The 19,039-nt window shown below is 41.7% G+C and overlaps 1 long non-coding RNA gene across 17 annotated transcripts in view; it reads left to right on the top strand.

Annotated features, from left to right (window-relative positions):
• LOC102971500 overlaps nt 1-19,039 on the top strand; it is a 103,998-nt gene that overhangs the window by 11,946 nt on the left and 73,013 nt on the right. For 15 of the 17 annotated variants that reach the window (XR_006215798.1, XR_006215793.1, XR_006215792.1 and 12 more), the window contains exons 4-5: nt 8,453-8,635; nt 18,016-18,154. This is a non-coding gene — a long non-coding RNA (uncharacterized LOC102971500). Of the gene's footprint in view, nt 1-2,687; nt 2,809-3,741; nt 3,854-8,452; nt 8,636-18,015; nt 18,155-19,039 lie in introns of all 17 variants that reach the window. The other 2 variants (XR_006215800.1, XR_006215804.1) reach the window with 2 other exon arrangements.

Here is a 19,039-nt window from a genome sequence, read left to right as displayed (position 1 = left end):
GGTAATAATAGTAACTGCTTCATGAGGTTGTAACGATTAAATGATGTAAGCCCTGTAAAGCACAGTACTTGGCATATAGAAAGTGCTCACCAAATTTTATTGTAATAAAAGTAGATGGAGAAACAGAGGCTTAGAAAGAGGGAAGTTAATTTGCCTTAGTGACACAGCAAATATAAATGACAGAACAGTAATTTGTGTCTGGGAAGTCAAACTCCATTTCCCTTCCTTCCTTCCTTCCTTCCTTCCTTCCTTCCTTCCTTCCTTCCTTCCTTCCTTAAATAGGCTCCACATGGGGCTTGAACTTACAACTTTGAGATCAGGAGTTGCATGCCACTGACTGATCCAGCCAGGCACCCCATTCAGCGCTCTTGTTTCTTAACCATTACATTGTACCACCATTATGGATTGAGGGTGAGAGCCTGGACAAGAACCACATTTTGTCCAACTTGAGGTGAGCATAGATCTAAAGGTCACACTTGGGTTCAGACCTATGGAAGCTTTATTTGTGCTCTTTTTTTTTTTTTAACATTTTAAATTTATTTTTTGAGAGAGCGAGGGCAGGGGAGGGGAAGAGAGAGAGGGAGACACAGAATCTGAAGCAGCTTCAGGCTCTGCACAGAGCCTGAAGCAGGGCTTGAACTCATGAACTAGGAGATCATGACCTGAACTGAAGTCAGACACTTAACCAACTGAGCCACCCAGGGACTCCTTTATCTGTGCTCTTAACACTGTAGCATGTACTGGTTATTCTCTGAAGTGATTGTTCCTTAGATCCAAACAAATGAATGAGTGATGGGTTATTTATGGTCTGCTGAGGGGTTGAGTGTTCCCTGGCTGGGGCCAGGAAATGGAGCTGAATAAACACCTGTATCTTACCCACTGCTCTTGGACCTAAGTAGGAGCTTGTCTACTGTCTTTTGTTATTATGATTGTTACTCCTTATACAACTGGTAATGATGAGAAGCTGAGCAGTGTATATATCAAGCACTTTATTTTTTATTTTATTCATTTATTTTTAAAATTCTTTCTTTCTTTCTTTCTTTCTTTCTTTCTTTCTTTCTTTCTTTCTTTCTTTCTTTCTTTCTTTCTTTCTTTCTTTTGTGCGAGTCAGGGAAGGGAGCAGATGGAGAGAGAGGATCTCAAAGAGACTCCACGCTCAGTACACAACCCAACTCGGGGCTCAGTCCCATAACCCTGGGATCATGACCGGAGCCAAAACCAAGAGTTGGGTGCTCAACTGACTGAGCCACCCAGCCACCCAGTAAATATTTTATTTTTAAGTAATCTCTACACCCAACATGGAGCTCGAACTCACAACCCCGAGATCAAAAGTTGCATCCCCTCCTAACTGGGCCAGCCAGGAGCCCCTACATTGAGCACTTTATGTGCCATGCATTTGACATAGATTATCTCATCTAGTCCTTAATGTAACCGTATGAGGTAGTCACTCCTAACCCTATTTTATAGAAACAGAGAGATTAGGAAACTTGCTTAAGCTCACATAGTGTGTGTGGTGGAGCTGGGATTTGAATACACAGTCTGACTCTAGAGTCCACATTCTTGATCTCTACACTCTATTGTTTCTATTCTTTCCTGTGTAAAGTATGTAGTATATGGTAGGTGGCTTAGTAGGTCCAGTCCTATTTTCCCATCTGAAAAATGGGAAGATTTTGACTATTGGGCTAGAAATAAGGAGGCCTGTGATCTTGTCCTAACCTTGTCACCAACTTGCCACATCCAGGACTTCACTTTTCTTAGCCTCATTGTCCTCATTCATTAAACAAAAGGGTCACTCTAGATGGTCTCTGAGATCCCTTCTAACTCTTAATGTTCTGATTGACCATATGAAGTAAGGAGAATAACACCTGCTCAACTCCTTGATTTTGGAGTGGTGGTATTTGTGAGGTTTTAGGGAGTCTGCTTTGTGTAAGGGAAGATGCCAGATTTTAGGACAGAGAACATTGCTTTCCTGAAGAAGGTAGGTCTGGGCTCTTTTTTGAGGGTGGTTGCCTAGGGAACCTAGCCTCTGGCCAGCAACTGTCAGGAATGCTTTGGTTAAGAGTTGGCTACAGATAACTAAAACAAGCAGCACATTTAGGTTTCACTTTCCACCCCGCCCCCCCCCCCCCCCCAGCTACCTTTCCTTTTCATGCTCCCAGTTTGATACACTTGTATATATTAGTATTTAACAGGAGTTTGTTATTTAAATCTTTATTGTAATCTTATGAGGTAAGTACTATTCTAAATATACAGTTAATGAAAGTGAGGCAAATAGAGTTAAATAATTTGTCCATAGTTAACTCAAGTGGAAAGTGGTATTCAACCCACTATGTTGTACTGCCTGGTAGGAACTTAAAAAAAAAAAAAAAGCAAAGGGAGGACTCTTTATTTATTGGTGGTGTTTTGTTTTGTTTTTTCTTTAAAAAGTTTTTTTTAAGTTTATTTATTTTGGTAGAGAGTGTGAGCAGGGTAGGGGTAGAGTGAGAGGGTAGAGAGAGAATCCCATTGTGGGGCTTGAACTCATGAACTGTGAGATCATGACCTGAGCTGAAATCAAATTGGACACTTAACCCCTGAGCTACCCAAGTGCCCTGTTTTTGTTTTCTTTAGAATAGTAGACTCTTGGAGTTGGAAAGAGCCTTTACCATAGTCAGTCTCCTTGCCTACTATCTGCCATCTGGTTACAGGAACGCTTTCCATCATCCCCCTGACAGATGATCACCCAAGTTCTTTTTGAATACTTCCATTGCTGGGGAGCTAGCTCATTACTTCTTGAGGAATCCCATTATATGTGACTTGTTCTCTTGGGTAAGAGATTATTTCTTGTTTTGAAATTAAATCTAATTGAGATGACTTACCAGTTTTAGGCCTGTCTTCTGGAACCATTTAGGATAATTATGATCCATCTTCCATATACCAATCTTGTTAATGTTTGAAGACCCTTTTCCTATTTATAAGTCATTTGTAGTTTTCTCATAGCATCTAAACTTGCTTTCAGTTTGGATTGGTCTGCACAAAGCAGTCTCTATTTTTTATTGCTTTGCAAGTGCAGCCTTGCAACAGATCTATGCTTCACTTCTTATGGTTAGGCACAAAGTATGGGCTCTTTCCACATCTTTGGAGAACGAATAAATGGTGAGCTGAGTCTCTACAATAGTATATGAGTCTGAAGGGTTTGCAGTTTCCTACTCTTGTAATCTAATGTCCATTAGACTGTTGCCCTGTACACACTGTTAGAGCTCACAAAATGGCTGGAAGTTTATCCGGGCATTTGACAAAATTGCATTTACTTCATCAGGCCACTAGGTGATGAACAACTCACAAACCCAGACTTTCAGGGGCAGTTGTATACAGGACAGTTTTAGATTGTAGTTGGAAAGGCCATCAGAAGTCATTTGGTACAACCTTATTAAAAGGTCTTTTGGGGATGGGGGAGGGGAAACATGTCTTGTGTATACTTTGTCTTTCCCAGCTTTATTCCAATTTTAAATATTAATTTGAATAGGGTACTTCTTTCTCTGAGTGATCTTAGAAAAGGGGCCTGGGTGGTACTTTCAAGGTTCTTTTGTGCTCAATTATGTATATGTATATTTTAAAGGTTTTATTTTTAAGTAATCTCTACCCAACGTGGGGCTCAAACTTATAGCCCTGAGATCAAAAGTCTCATGTTCTACCAACTGAGCCAGCCAGGTGCTCCTGTATTTTATCATAATGTAGGAATGATGTCTTGGCTTGGTTTAGGATTCTCAAATAGTCGTTCTTGCCACTACAAAGTCTACATGCAGCTTTCTCCTGTCTTCAGTTTCAAGTGATACACATGGGAAGTCCAGTGCCAATAGGATTGTTTTTCCTTGTAAGTAATTACCTGTCCTTTCTCTTTGGAAGTTTGTAAATTTTTTTCTTCATGCTTAGATTTCATCATGATATGCTTTGGGTGTGTTTCTTTTTAAAGTAACTCTGCTTGCCCCTTGTTAACCTTTTTTAGATCTAAAAACTTAAGTCTTTTCTTAACTCAAGGAAGTTTCCATCTGTTTCCAACCTTCACAGAAGAAGAAACTGTCCAGAAAGGTGACTTACTCAAGGTCACGCAGCTAGTTAAAAATGAACTTCAAGCAAATAACTTGACTTCTTTGATGACCTATATTTTCATTGTACTGAATATTGCTCTGTTGAGAGGGCCAACATGAAAAACTTGGGAAATTTTTTAGTGAGACACGAATTTTGCTGAGGGTCTGTGGGGACATGAAGAAGGACAAAGAGATGATAAAATTAATTATGATTAAAATGTGGCCCATTTGGGGGCTCCTGGGTGGCTCAGTTGGTTAAGTATCTGACTCTTGATCTCAATTTAGGTCATGATCTCACGTTTTGTGGGTTTGAACCATGTTTCTGGCTCTGCAATGACGGTGTGGAGCCTGCTTGGGATTCTTCCTTTTTCTCCTTCTTTCTTCCCCTCCCCACTCATGCTTGCAAGCTCTCTCTCTCTGAGACTTTCTCAAAATAAATAAATAAAAATGTGGCCCATTTGAAGAACTATAAAATTCACAAGGTATCCCAGTTACTGGAGTTAACCCAGAGCTCTAAAACTTAATAAAGCTAGTTTTGCAAGGGAGAAAAACTTGATAAAGCCAGGAAGTTTATTGAACACTTGGATAACTAGATACTTAGTTGTCAGGAGTTGGATAAGTATGGTCATGCCCTATTGTAAATATTGGAAAACATATGAGTATCTGAAGGCTTGGAGACAGACATCATAAATTGTGTGTTATCAGTGGTCTGGTTTCTGTTTTGAGTTCCAGCCTGGGACCCTTTTCTGCTGGGAACCACCTGTCCCTGGCTCTGTTGATCTTTGGATTTCCCCAGCCCTCAGTCCCTTTCAGTTTTGAAATGAAACCTACCCCACCGGGTGAGGTCAGGTACTGAGAGAACTTTGACAGCTCATACCAGGTTGTTTTTTTTCTAGAGTCTGGTATGTGACTGTGTGAAGTGTAAGGTTCAGCAGGCTGTGATATAGACTAATTGATGGTGAATCACCTGTTGGGTAGGGCCCAGGTAGTGCCATTTCTTTGGGTAACCAGGAAAACATGTAGACCAAATATGTTGTCTTTCATCCTCAGACACTTGAAACTTAAGAGTACAGTCACCAGAGATCTGCCATGATCTCTCTGCCTTGGGTTACTACAGAAGGAAAGACATTGTTTTATTTCAGTGTCTTTTCGCCTCATTTTTAGAACCTCCATTCTTTTCAGGAAGGAGCCAAGTCCTTGGCCTCTTTCTGCTGCTCCAGCTTCTAAATGTTTATACTGTACCTCTTGGAATTGCTGCTTTGATGTGAAGTGTCTCCTCTAGATACCCCTAGACACACATGCCCTGCCCCAACCCCTTCACAGAATTTAGCTTCCCCTTTTCCCTTTGTTGTGAAACTAGTTTCCATGATGCTATAGCACTTTGCTTGGAATCTTTATAAGTGGTACTGGCTCTTTCTGTAACTCACCCCATACCACTTCCCCCTGATTTTACCTGACTGTCCCCCAGCCACATCCCTCAGCACTGCAAAACTGCTTCCAGACTTTCAAATACTTTTCCACCTTTGAGACTTCTGCTGGCCAGCAAGGTTACCTGATCCTTGTCCTTGAGTACAGTTAGCATCTGTACTCAACATGGGGCTCAAACTCACAACCCCCAAATCAAGAGTTATATGCTCTACTGACTGAGCCAGTCAGGTGCCCCTCATTCTCCCATGTTTGTTTAAAATTTTAGTGTTTGACCTCTCCTCCTGGGACTCTGGCCCAGGCTAGGGGATTGGTGGTCAGGTTTGGCCTGGGTCTAGTGATTCAGGGTAGACGGTGGAATTAGGGAGCTTGGTGTTAACATCTCAGATGTGGGCAGATGGGAAACTGTAAGATCTGAACACCAGAGCCATCTGGGGTGGAAGGGACAGAGAAAATTTAGCATCTGAAGCAAAGAATATCCTTTGTAGGTTCCCTCTTCTGCTCATTTGGAAAAAAATTAAGGGGCGCCTGGGTGGCTCAGTCAGTTGGATGTCGGACTCTTGATTTCAGCTTGGGTCGTGAGCTCGCAGTTTGTTAATTTGAGCCCTGCGTCAGGCTTCATGCTGACAGTGCAGAGCGTGCTTGGGATTCTCTGTCTCCTTGTCTCCCTGTCTTTCTTCCCCTCTCCCACTTCTGCACGCCTGCGCTCTCTCAAAATAAATAAATAAAAATAAAAAAATTTTTACAAATTAAGTTTTTTTATAACAGTTTTAGGTTCACAGAAAAATTGAGGGGAAGATAACAGAGATTCCCATGATTATTATTTTTAAGTAAGCTCTATGCCCAGTGTGGGGCTCAAACTCACAACCCTGAGATCAAGAGTCACATGCTCTCTCTCTGCTCCTCTCCCCTGCTGCGCACGCTGTCCCTTTCTCTCTTTATTTTATTTTATTTTTTTTTTAATATATGAAATTTATTGTCAAATTGGTTTCCATACAACACCCAGTGCTCATCCCAAAAGGTGCCCTCCTCAATACCCACCACCCACCCTCCCCTCCCTCCCACCCCCCATCAACCCTCAGTTTGTTCTCAGTTTTTAAGAGTCTCTTATGCTTTGGCTCTCTCCCACTCTAGCCTCTTTTTCTTTTCTTTTTATTTTTCCTTCCCCTCCTCCATGGGTTTCTGTCAAGTTTCTCAGGATCCACATAAGAGTGAAAACGTATGGTATCTGTCTTTCTCTGTATGACTTATTTCACTTAGCATAACACTCTCCAGTTCCATCCACATTGCTACAAAGGGCCATATTTCGTTCTTTCTCATTGCCATGTAGTACTCCATTGTGTATATAAACCACAATTTCTTTATCCATTCATCAGTTGATGGACATTTAGGCTCTTTCCATAATTTGGCTATTGTTGAGAGTGCTGCTATAAACATTGGGGTACAAGTGCCCCTATGCATCAATACTCCTGTATCCCTTGGGTAAATTCCTAGCAGTGCTATTGCTGGGTCATAGGGTAGGTCTATTTTTAATTTTCTGAGGAACCTCCACACTGTTTTCCAGAGTGGCTGCACCAATTTGCATTCCCACCAACAGTGCAAGAGGGTTCCCGTTTCTCTACATCCTCTCCAGCATCTATAGTCTCCTGATTTCTTCATTTTGGCCACTCTGACTGGCGTGAGGTGATATCTGAGTGTGGTTTTGATTTGTATTTCCCTGATAAGGAGTGACGTTGAGCATCTTTTCATGTGCCTGTTGGCCATCCGGATGTCTTCTTTAGAGAAGTGTCTATTCATGTTTTCTGCCCATTTCTTCACTGGGTTATTTGTTTTTCGGGTGTGGAGTTTGGTGAGCTCTTTATAGATTTTGGATACTAGCCCTTTGTCCGATATGTCATTTGCAAATATCTTTTCCCATTCCGTTGGTTGCCTTTTAGTTTTGTTGGTTGTTTCCTTTGCTGTGCAGAAGCTTTTTATCTTCATAAGGTCCCAGTAATTCATTTTTGCTTTTAATTCCCTTGCCTTTGGGGATGTGTCGAGTAAGAGATTGCTATGGCTGAGGTCAGAGAGGTCTTTTCCTGCTTTCTCCTCTAGGGTTTTGATGGTTTCCTGTCTCACATTCAGGTCCTTTATCCATTTTGAGTTTATTTTTGTGAATGGTGTGAGAAAGCGGTCTGGTTTCAACCTTCTGCATGTTGCTGTCCAGTTCTCCCAGCACCATTTGTTAAAGAGACTGTCTTTTTTCCATTGGATATTCTTTCCTGCTTTGTCAAAGATGAGTTGGCCATACGTTTGTGGGTCTAGTTCTGGGGTTTCTATTCTATTCCATTGGTCTATGTGTCTGTTTTTGTGCCACCCTTTCTCTCTTTAAAACAAAACAAAAAAAGAGTCACCTTCTCTTCTCAGTCACCTGACTGAGCCAGACAGGCACCCCGAGGTCCCCATTATTTTTGAAAAATTGATCTTTAATTTTATAGGGAATATAGTAATATAATCTAAAAAAATGAAAATCGGTAGACATTTTGAATTCTCTTGTTCTCCTCCCATACTCATTTCACTTATTTTTGTATTCCTCACAGGTGGTAACCTGTTAGTGTTTGAAATGTGGCTTCCAGACTTTTTTCTTTGTGTTTACATACATGTGTATGAACCCAGAAAAAGAGTTATTTTTGTGTTTATTTATACAAATGGGGTCACATTTTATGTATTATTTCAGCATTTCTTTGATTCAGTAATGTACCTTGATAATATTTCATGTTGATACATAAAGATAACTTCTCCTTTATTTTGGCTACTGTGTAGTTTTTTTTTGTATAATAGATACACTGTGTATAGCTACTTTCCTAGTGAGAGACATTAAGGTATTTCCATTTTGATGCTATAAGTGATTCTTGTTGTGTTTTAAATGTTAGCATTCTTTCCTAGGGCTTCTTTTTTCCTTTTCCTCATACTCTTCCTAGGTGATCTCAACTTCTCTGACAGCTCCACTTAACCATCTACGCATGGATGATGTCCAGATCTTTCGGTGGACCACAGTATCCAACTGCTCATGTAGACAACATCACAAGGATGTTTTGCATACTCGGCAAAATGCAGCTTTCTGCTCTTCCCCACTTGCTCCTCATCCATTGTCCTCATCACATGTAAGTAGCACACTCTTGATAGGCCCAAAGCCTGGTAGTCATTCCCTTCCCCTCCTACAGCCAGCAACCAGCCTATCACTAGGACTTTTCCTCCCCATTATTTCTTGGATCCAGTTGCTTTCTTTCCTTCTTCATTGCGGGTACTTTGTCCCTTAGTTTTCTGATTTATAAAATAGAGTATTTGTGAGTACTAAATAAATTAACACATAAAATGCTTAGAACAATAGATTGGCACCCAGTAAGTGCTATGTGAATATTGATTGTTGTCATCATCATCGTCACCGTTGTTGTTGGGGTCTTCTCATCTTAGTGTACATAATCCATTCTCATATCTACCTCCAGTCTTGATTTTATCCTTCCCTACCTCTGTTCCATTCTGCACATTGTAGCCAGAGTGATCTTTGTAATATATACAAATGATCATGGTCTAACTTTCCTGCTTAAAAAAACTTCGGTGATTTTGCTATTGGGCTTTTACATGTACTGTCACCCCCATCTGGAATGCTTTTTCCTTGGTCTTTGCATGGTGGTTTGTTTTTTTGTTTGTTTGTTGTTTCGATATACCTGTTTCTAAATGTCATCTTCTCAGAGAGGCCTTCCCCTGACCACCTAATTATTCCAAAGTAGCCATTCCTATGCTTTCTATCACATCACCTTTTTTAATCTTTGCATAACACTTATTAATATGTTATTTTTCTGTCTTATTCATGTATTTGTTTATAATCTCCTTCAATTAATTTTTTTTAATTTTTTTTAATTTGTTTTTTAAAGTAGGCTCCACACCCAGTGTGGGACTTGAGCTCATGACCCTGAGATCAAGAGTTGCATGTTCTACCAACTGAGCCAGCCAGGCATCCCTAGTCTCCTTCAATTAGAATTAAATTCTCTGAGAAAGACAGATACATGTTTTCACTCATATGTGGAATTTGAGAAATTTAACAGAAGACCATGGGGGAAGGGAAGAAAAAAACAGTTACAAACAGAGAGGAAGGCATTTCATAAGAGACTCTTCAATACAGAGAACAAACTGAGGGTTGATGGGGGTGTGGGGTTGGTGGAACAGGGAAAATGGGTGATGGGCATTGAGGAGGACACTTGTTGGGATAAGAACTGCGTGTTGTATGTAAGTGATGGATCATGGGAATCTACTCCTGAAGACAAGAATACACTGTATACACTGTATGTTAGCTAACTTGACAATAAATTTATATTAAAAAAAAGAATTTTCTGAGAATGAGGGTATTGTTTGTTTTATTCGCTATTCTCTTCCTAATGCCTAGAACAATGCCTAGAACAATTGTAGGCACTCAGTGAATATTTGTTAAGTGAATTACAAAACAACTTCGCATGTCTCAGGAGTCCCTTTTTGGTCTCCCCAGCATCATTTGCTTCAGGACACCTTCTACTTTGGCTTCCCTACCCCCCCATCTCTTCAGATGTGTTTTCTTGCTGCAAGAATTTTTTTTTTTTTCCAACTTTTTTTTTTTTGGGACAGAGAGAGACAGAGCATGAACGGGGGAGGGGCAGAGAGAGAGGGAGACACAGAATCGGAAACAAGCTCCAGGCTCCGAGCCATCAGCCCAGAGCCTGACGCGGGGCTCGAACTCACGGACCGCGAGATCGTGACCTGGCTGAAGTCGGACGCTTAACCGACTGCGCCACTCAGGCGCCCCATATTATGTTCCCTTTACTTAGAACACTTTTCCTCAGGGTGCCCAAGTGGCTCAGGTTAAGTGACAGTTTTGATTTCAGCTCAGGTCATGATCTCTTGGCTCGTGAAATCAAGCTCATGTTGGGCTCCACGCTGACAGTGCTCAGAGCTTGCTTCTGATTCTCTCTCTGCCCCTCACCTGCTCACAGTTGCTTCTTCTCAGAGTAAATAAGCTTTAAAAAAGAAAAAAGGATCACTTTTCCTCAAGTGCTCTGCCACTGCCTGGGTATCTCCTATTCATCCTTCAAGTTTCAGCTTAGGTGTAACTTCACCTGACTGTCTTTTTTTTTTTTTTTTTAATGTTTGTTTATTTTGAAAGAGAGGGATAGAGAATCTCAAGCAGGCTCTACTGTGTGTCAGTGCAGAGCCTGATGCAGGGCTTGATCCCATGAACCATGAAATCATGACCTAAGTTGAAATCAAGATTTGTACACTTAACTGAGCCACCCTGGTGCCCCATGACTGTCCTTAGTCTTCCAGCTCTATGTGCATTACCTTTAATTATACATACTGTAATTATTCGTCTCCCTTACTAGATGGTAAGTTTTGTTGGGCAAAGGCCTAGGTCTTGCTTACTATGTATTCTTAGTGCTACTGCTTTGGGCTGGAAGCATCTCTTGAGATGAGGTGCTGGGTAGGAGTACCCAGAGTAGTACTTGAGGACTAAGAAGTGTGCCTTAGAATGTCAGAGTAAGGTCTAGTCATTTGGCCCTAGCTCATTGTCATTCTCCTTATTCCATCTTCGGTGATTCCAGTATTTTCTTGAATGAGCCATCTAACATGCTTGAGATGAATCATCTAATACACTTGTCTCTCTCTCAGATATATTCACAAAATCAGGGTAGGTCTGGCAGAGAACTTGCCCGTGGAAGGGAGCATGAGTGCTGAGGATAAAAGTTGGGGATCTGGGTAGGCAGATTATTTACTCTTGAGTGGCTGAGGGCAGAATAACTGAGAGTGGAATGCAATCCTCAGCAAGGAAAGAAACAAAAGGCCTTAAGGATAAGGTGAGGCAAAGATGAAACAGGAAGCTGAATCATTAAGTCAGAAACTTAGAGAATCAGGATGGTGGGTGGAGTGTAAGAAAGGACAGGGCAAGCAATTCAAGATTAAGGCCATAAATAATCTTGGGGATTACGTAAATCATCTTTTGGCATTCTCATCTCTTTAGTGTGGAACCAGCTTTTGGATTAAAAGAAGAATCAGGTAGTTGACATATAAAGGTTTGAGCTAGATTTCACGTTAGTTTGTATTTTAGAAGTTAATTACCTGAATGTGAAATCCTCAGAAATCCAACCATGTACCTTTCTCCACACTTCAGTTTCTGCTCCGAAGAGCTGACTTCCCCTCCTTTTATTTTTTTATTTTTTTATTTTTTTAAGTTTATTTATTTTGAGAGAGAGCGAGAGAAGGCAAGTATGAGCGGGGGAGGGGCAGAGAGAGAGGGGGAGAGAGAGAATCCCAAGCAGGCTCCACACTGTCAGTATGGAGCCTGATGCAGGGCTGAAACTTACGAACTGTGAAAACATGACCTGAGCCGAAATCGAGTCAGATGCTTAACTGACTGAGCCACCCAGGAGCTCCTCCCTCCTTTTAAATACACTAAGTTTAACTAGCTAATTTTCAAAAAAAGTTTCCTGTACAGAAGCCTGTAGCAATCTTGGTGCTCCCTTTAGGTAGGCTGAGGATATTCCCTTTACATAGAATGATCACTCTTTCAGGCTGTATCTCCTACCAAACCATGCATAGGAACTGGCTTCAGCAGTCTCAGGAATTCAGGACTCTGCCTAGCCTGAATCTGTGAAATTTCTGTCTGAATTGTGGGGAAGGACATGGGAGTGTAGATTCTGTTGGTGAGGCATAGTAGTAGTGGAAGACTGGGTGGGTGTGCATAGATGAGAGATTTGAAGCTGTATAGGCAGTGGGCTTCAAAGTTTCTGACCTGGAATGGTCTTTGAATGTATGGCAGTGTTAGTGTGCTCTAATATATGCCAAATAGAGAATCTTGGTGATTGGTGCCAGTCATTAGCCCTTAGAGGCATTCTATATGCTTTTCTGTGTGGCCTGGAAGTCTTCTACAGACTGACCAGTAGCTGGCATCATGGTGGGTACCTGGGGAGAATCACGGGGATAGGAGCAGTACTTACTAAAGAGGGATATATTCTCTTTTGAAGGTTGGATGGAGTGATTATGTGCACATCCTGGGCAGTCTAAGGCCCAGTCACCTTGCCTGTGTGAGGCAAGGTATCTGTATTCCCCTCCTAGGGCTCTGCTGGGAAAACCAACCTAAGAGGGCCAGAGATCATGGCCACTCTTAGTGATTCCCATAGGAATGCTCCCCATCTTTGACTCCTCTGTTGTTTAAGCCCCATGCTCTGATGACCTGCCTTCTGTTTTCTGCTTTGGTACCTTCAAATTTCATAATCCATTCTGACTTTTCTTTCTAGATTACTCCATGCCTAGCTTGATTCTTGGTTCTACATAGTCCTCTAATTTTGACATTGCCAGTCAGCTTCAAGTGTGGGCCTTCCTCCATGAGCCCTGTTCGTAGAGGTATGATTTTGAAGCTTTAATGCATCAGAATTACCCATGCAGGCAAAGGAGGAGGTTGCTGTATACTTACTTAAAATGCAAATTCCAGGGTGCCTGGGTGGCTTGGTTGGGCATCCGACTTTGGCTCAGGTCATGATCTCATGGCTCATGGGTTCGAGCCCCATGTCAGGCTCTGTGCTGACAGCTCAGAGCCTGGAGTCTGCTTCAGATTGTGTGTCTCCCTCTCTCTCTCTGCCCCTCCCCTTCTTGCACTCTGTCTCTGTCTCTCAAAAATAAATAACCATTAAAAATAAATAAATAAAATGCAAATTTCTGGGGCACCTGGGTGGCTCATTCAGTTAAGCGTCTGACTCTTAATCTCAGCTCAGGTCTTGATCTCAGCTCTGGGTGTGAAGCCTACTTAAAAAAAATGCAAATTCCGGGGGGCACCTGGCTGGCTGAGTTGGAAGAGCATGTGATTCTTGATCTCGGGGTCATGAGTTTGAGCCCCACAATGGGTGTAGAGATTACTTATAAAAAATAAGGGTGCCTGGGTGGTTCAGTGGCATCTGACTTTTGATTTCAGCTCAGGTCATGATCTTGCAGTTCGTGGGTTCATGCTCCACATCAGGCTCTGTGCTAACAGTGTGGAGCCTGCTTGGGATTCTGTCTCTTTCTCTCTCTCTGTGTCTCTCCCCTGCTTGCTTTCTCTCTCTCTCTCTCAAAATAAATAAAAATAAACATTTTAAAAATATAAAAAATAAATAGGGGTACCTAGGTGGCTCAGTTGGTTAAGTGTCTGACTCTTGGTTTCAGCTCAGGTCACGCTCTCAGCCCTGAAAGGGGTTCTGCGCTGACAGTGTGGAACCTGTTTGCGATTCTCTCTGCCCCTTCGGTTCCCCTCTTCCCTCCCCCTTTATACAAAATGTACAGCCACTCAATACAAAGTAACTCCATGTTACTCTCTTAGTACCTCATTTGCTTTCATTAGACCCCTTACTGCTTTTTTAATAGTTTGTCTTTCTTGCCTACCAGATTATAAATTTCATTAAGGTAGGGACCTTCTTGCTAGAGGTTGTATTTTCAGTGCCTAGAGGCATTCAGGAAGTATTTGATGACTAAATTACTCCTTACCTTCTTGTCAGTACCCATGTGGGTTCTTTGTGGCTCTGCACAAACTCTCATCCTTTGTATGTGTTGTTGCCTCTGCCAGAAGCACCCTTACTCTCATCAGCTGGTCAGACTTTTTCTTGTCCTTTCCCACTTCTCTGAGCAAGTCTTTGACTTTCCCAGGCAGTGCTAGTTCAATAGAGTTAGCACTTTGGTCCTCTCAAATGGACTTTTTGCCCTGTGTGGTGATTTTATCTGTGTAAGAGATAGATGGTATTGCCCTTGGTTTACCAAAAGCTGTGAGAGGTGGATTAACTTGGAAGCGGTTAGAACTGAGATTCAAACCCCTATGTATCTGTAGAGCCCTCACTCAATCCACCTTGCTTGCTCTAAAAGAAACCAAAGAGACCTAGAGACACTGAAGTGAAAGAGATGTTGTTTTTAATTAGGTAATGAAAGTGTGTGTTTGTGTGTGTGTGTGCGTGCATGCATGTGTGTGCGTGTGTGCATGCATGTGTGGGAGGGATGTTCCCTGTTGAAAGCCCAGGAAAGAGCAGAAGCTAGATGGTGCATGAAAGGCTGTGGCCCCATGGTGTGTAATGAGGCTTCTGTGTTGCAGGCCTGAGGAGAATCTCAGATTTCTGACCTCTTCCTAATTTCAAGCCTGGGTATTCAACTGTCAGCAGGGCCTCTTGGACCTGTATGTATCATTGGCTTCCTAAATTTAGTAGCATATGGTAGGAATGTTTGATTACAGTGATTTGTCATTTTTGGTGATAGTATATGAAAGCATTTAACACAGGGCCTTTTGCACACTGTAGGTTTCCAACAGGTGACAGAGTATGTGAGAAATATTTTGAAACTGTTAAGTCTTTCCCCAGGTCCCTTAACTCTACTCCTGTGCCTCCTACCCTCAGGCTAAATAGGAGATAGCAACATGGATTCCACCTTTGGGAACTTGCTGATTCCTTGTTGGTGGCTTTATGCTTAGGCAAGAAGTGTAATTGATTTCCGCATATCGGAGAGCATATATATCTGGACCCTGTCCACCAGATTACTCAAAATCTTACCCCAGACTGAAAATGTTACCTTGGGCAACTTTCTTGGTAGGTACCTAGGCTTGAGAATCTTAGTGGGGAAGACTGCGAATCTCTAGGATGGTCATGCGAGGTGGTGAATGTATGGGGGTCGAACATGAGTTTAACTTAGCCAGGATAGCTTATTGGGTGCAGACATGGAGGAAGGGATAAAATAGGGAGCAAAATGGGCTCAACTCTTTGTAATTTTCTGCTCGTAGGAAGGTGTACGCACTTGTGTGCCAGGGGCAGAGCTCTGGCCTGCTGTGAGAGTCAGGTTTACTCCTGGCTGCCCTGCAAGGCATTTGGGATTTAGTAGGAGATGAAATAGGAAATCTGAATCCCAGATAGCTTTGCTTCAGATCTTATAGATCTGTAGGAAGGAAGTGTGCCTCCCAGGATCTCTCAGTCCTCTGAATCACCTCCTACATGCTGAAGTAAGGAATTCCATCCAGATGTATGGGGGTGTCCCTTCATCCTTCTTAGGCTCCATCAACTTGCCTTGATCTTAAGCTTTTATCCTTTTCCCCCTGTCACTGACCTGGTTTCTGGAAAGGAGAGGGAAAAGGATGAGGAAGGAAGGGGAGAGTTAAATAACTTGTGGGGGGTAGGTGGATTTGTGGTCCTTAAATCTTTTCTGGAACGAAGTGTAGGTGTGAGGAGGAAGTGAGTGAGTGGGGAGAATAAATAAAGGCTACTGGTACCACTTGTCTGGCACTCAGCCTGGACCCCTGCTTAGTATTATCATGTTCTTTCTGTGTTGTTTCTCTTCTCCTTTTTAAAGCATAAGTGTGTATGCACATGTAATTTCATGTCAGTGGAATCATACCTTAATACTGTTTTTCTTACTTACACTGTTTTGTAATTTTCTTTAATTTTTTCTCCAGCTTTATTGAGATATAATTGACAAATGATTATTACAATATGGTTGTCGCCTGACATAGTTACCTATTTTTGTGTGTGTGTGGTAAGAGTCATTTTATAATTTTTTATAGACACTTTATCATGTAAATAAATACAGAATAAATGGCTAAATTATATTTCTATTTTTTAAATTAAGTTTATTTTTGTGAGAGAGAGAGAGAGAGAGAGAGAGGGAGGGAGGGAGGGCCTGCCAGGCAGGCCCATGTGTGGGAGGGGCATGGCAGGGGGAACAGAGGATCCAAAGTGGGCTCTGTGCTGACAGCGGAGAGCCTGATATGGGGCACGAATTCATGAATCTTGAGATGATGGCCTGAGCGAAGTTGGACGCTTAACCAACTGAGTCACCCAGGTGCCCCGCTAAATTATATTTTGTTGTATGGATGTACCATAATGCATTTTATTCTTCAGTATTGAATATGTTTATCTCATTTGTTATCAATGGGCCCTTCCCTGACCCCCTTACTTAAAATTGTAGCAAACCCCCTTTCTTTCCTTTCTCCCTTCTCTCCTTTATTTTTGTCTATAGCATTCAGCACCATTTGGTACATACTTTTCTTATTTATTATTGCCCACCACCCTCCATTAGAATGTAAGCTCCATGAAGACAGATTTTTTTTTTTCTTTTTTTATTCACTGCTCTGTAGCTGTTGCTTGAAACAGTTCCTGGTACACAATTGGTACTTGATAAATATTTGTTGAATGAATGAATTTGTTGGACTTTTGGTGTACTTGTTGGGCTTTTTTTTTTTTTTTTTTTAAGTTTATTTTATTTTGAGAGAGAGCACACATGCATGTGCGAGCAAGGAAGGGGCAGAGAGGAGAGAGAAAATCCCAACAGGTTCCATGCTGTCATGCAGAGATCTATGGCGGGCTCAATCTCACAAGTGGTGAGGTGATCTGAGCCAATATCAAGAGTCAGACACTGAGCTGACTGAGCCACCCAAGCTCCCCTTTGTTGGGCTTTTTAAAAATTGTTTTAATGTTTATTTATTTTTGAGAGAGAGAGAGAGAGAGACAGAATGTGAACAGGGGAGGGGCAGAGAGGGGGCAACACAGAATCTGAAGCAGGCTTCAGTCTCTGAGCTATTAGCACAGAGCCCAGTGTGGGGCTCAAACTCACAAACTGCCAGATCAGGACCTGAGCCAAAGTCAGACATTTAACTGACTGAGCCACTTAGGCACCCCTGATGGGCTTTTTATTTGCAGTTTTTTTAGTAATCTCTGCATCAAGCATGGGGCTTCAACTCACGACCTCAAGATCATGCGTCGCTCTCGACTGAGCCAGCCAGGAGCCTTCTTTGCAGCATTTATGTCATTATGTGCATTCTGTGATAAACACCCTGTACATAATCTTTGTACACTTGTCTACTTACCTTCTTAGGATGAATTCTAAGAAATAGAATGGCTGATTTAAAGGATATACACATTTATTAAATTTTTAAAAAATGTTTATTTATTTTTGAGAGAGAGAGAGAGCATAGGGGCAAAGAGAGAGGGAGACACAGAATCCAAAGAAGGTTTCAGGCTCTGAGCTGTTACCACAGAGCTCGACACAGGGCTTGAACCCACCAACCATGAGATCATGACCTGAGCCGAAGTTGGGCACTTAACTAACAGAGCCACCTAAGTGCCCCAAGGATATACACATTTAAAATGTTGGTTCATGGAACCAAACTGCCCTTAAGAATGTTAACTTCTAGGGGCACCTGGGTGGCTTGGTTGGTTATGTGATTGACCCTTGATTTAGGCTCAGGTCATGATCTCACAGTTTGGTTGGTGAGGTCAAGCCCCACTTCGGGCTCTACACTGACAGTGCAGAGCCTGCTTGGGATTCTCTCTCCCTGTCACTCTCTCCCTCTCCTTCTCACACTTGTGCACGTGTGTTCACTCTCTCTCTCTCTCTGTCTCTCTCAAAATAAATATTTTTTTAAAAATGTTAACTTCTTCCAACAGAACATGAGATTGTCTATTTCTCCACATTATTAGTAATACTGGGTTGTATATTTTTCATCTTCCCCATTTGACAGGTGAAAAGTGGTCTTGTCACTGTAAATATGGTGGTTGAGAATGTGACTCTGATATGATGTGATGTGATATGGTATATGATTCTGGAGCCAGCCTGCTGGGGCCTGAATTCGGACATAACCACTTACTGTGTGACCTTGGGTAAGTCATTTAACTTCTCTATCCCTCAGTTTCATCTTTGATAAGGTAGGTATAATAATAGCTCCTATTTCGTGAAGAATAAATCAGTTAATCTAAAATGTTTCAAATAGTCATGGAGATATGTCACTCAAGTATTTAAAAAAAATTTTTTTTTAACATCTATTCATTTTTGAGAGATGGAGAGAGAGCATGAGTGGGTAAGGGGCAGAGAGCGAGGGAGACACATAATCTGAAGCAGGCTCCAGGCTCCAAGCTGTCAGCACAGAGCTCAAACCCATGAACTGCGAGATCATGACCTGAGCTGAAGTCAGATGCCTAACTGACTGAGCCACCCAGGCGCCCCTCACTAAGTATGTTTTAATGTTTCTTTGTATATTAAAGATTGAATATCTTTTCAAATGTATTTTTGACGTTTATATTTTTTGAGTCATTGATCCATGTCCTTTGCACATTTTTCCAGTATTATTTTCTTAATAATTCATAAGAGCTAAAGTGTTGACCATTATATATGGTGCAGAATTGTCCCCAGTTTGTCATTTGTCTTTTGACTGTGTTTATGCAGTTTTTTGTTGTTGTTGGGAAATTCTGCATTTTTAGGTGGTCAAAATAATCTTTTCTTATAGTTTTTCCTACTGCTAGGCCAATATTTAGAAAAGGCATGCTTCCCTACCTGAAAATTATAAAAATAGTTATTCATTCTCTTTGAATACTTGGGGTGTGTGTGTGTGCGCGCGTGTGCATGTGTGTGTGTGTGTGTGTGTGTGTGTGTGTGTGTGTGTGTGTGTTTAAACTTAATCTTTAAGTATTTGATCCATCTGGAATTTATTTTGATATGAAGATAGCAGTAGATATCTGGCTCTATTTCTTTTCAGTTGTGTACTGTCC

The sequence above is a fragment of the Panthera tigris genome, chromosome A3 (genome assembly GCF_018350195.1).
Source record: "Panthera tigris isolate Pti1 chromosome A3, P.tigris_Pti1_mat1.1, whole genome shotgun sequence".
In the NCBI taxonomy this organism is placed as follows: Eukaryota; Metazoa; Chordata; class Mammalia; order Carnivora; family Felidae; genus Panthera; species Panthera tigris.
Note: the sequence above shows the minus strand (reverse complement) of the source record. Positions and strands in the feature narration are given on the sequence as shown.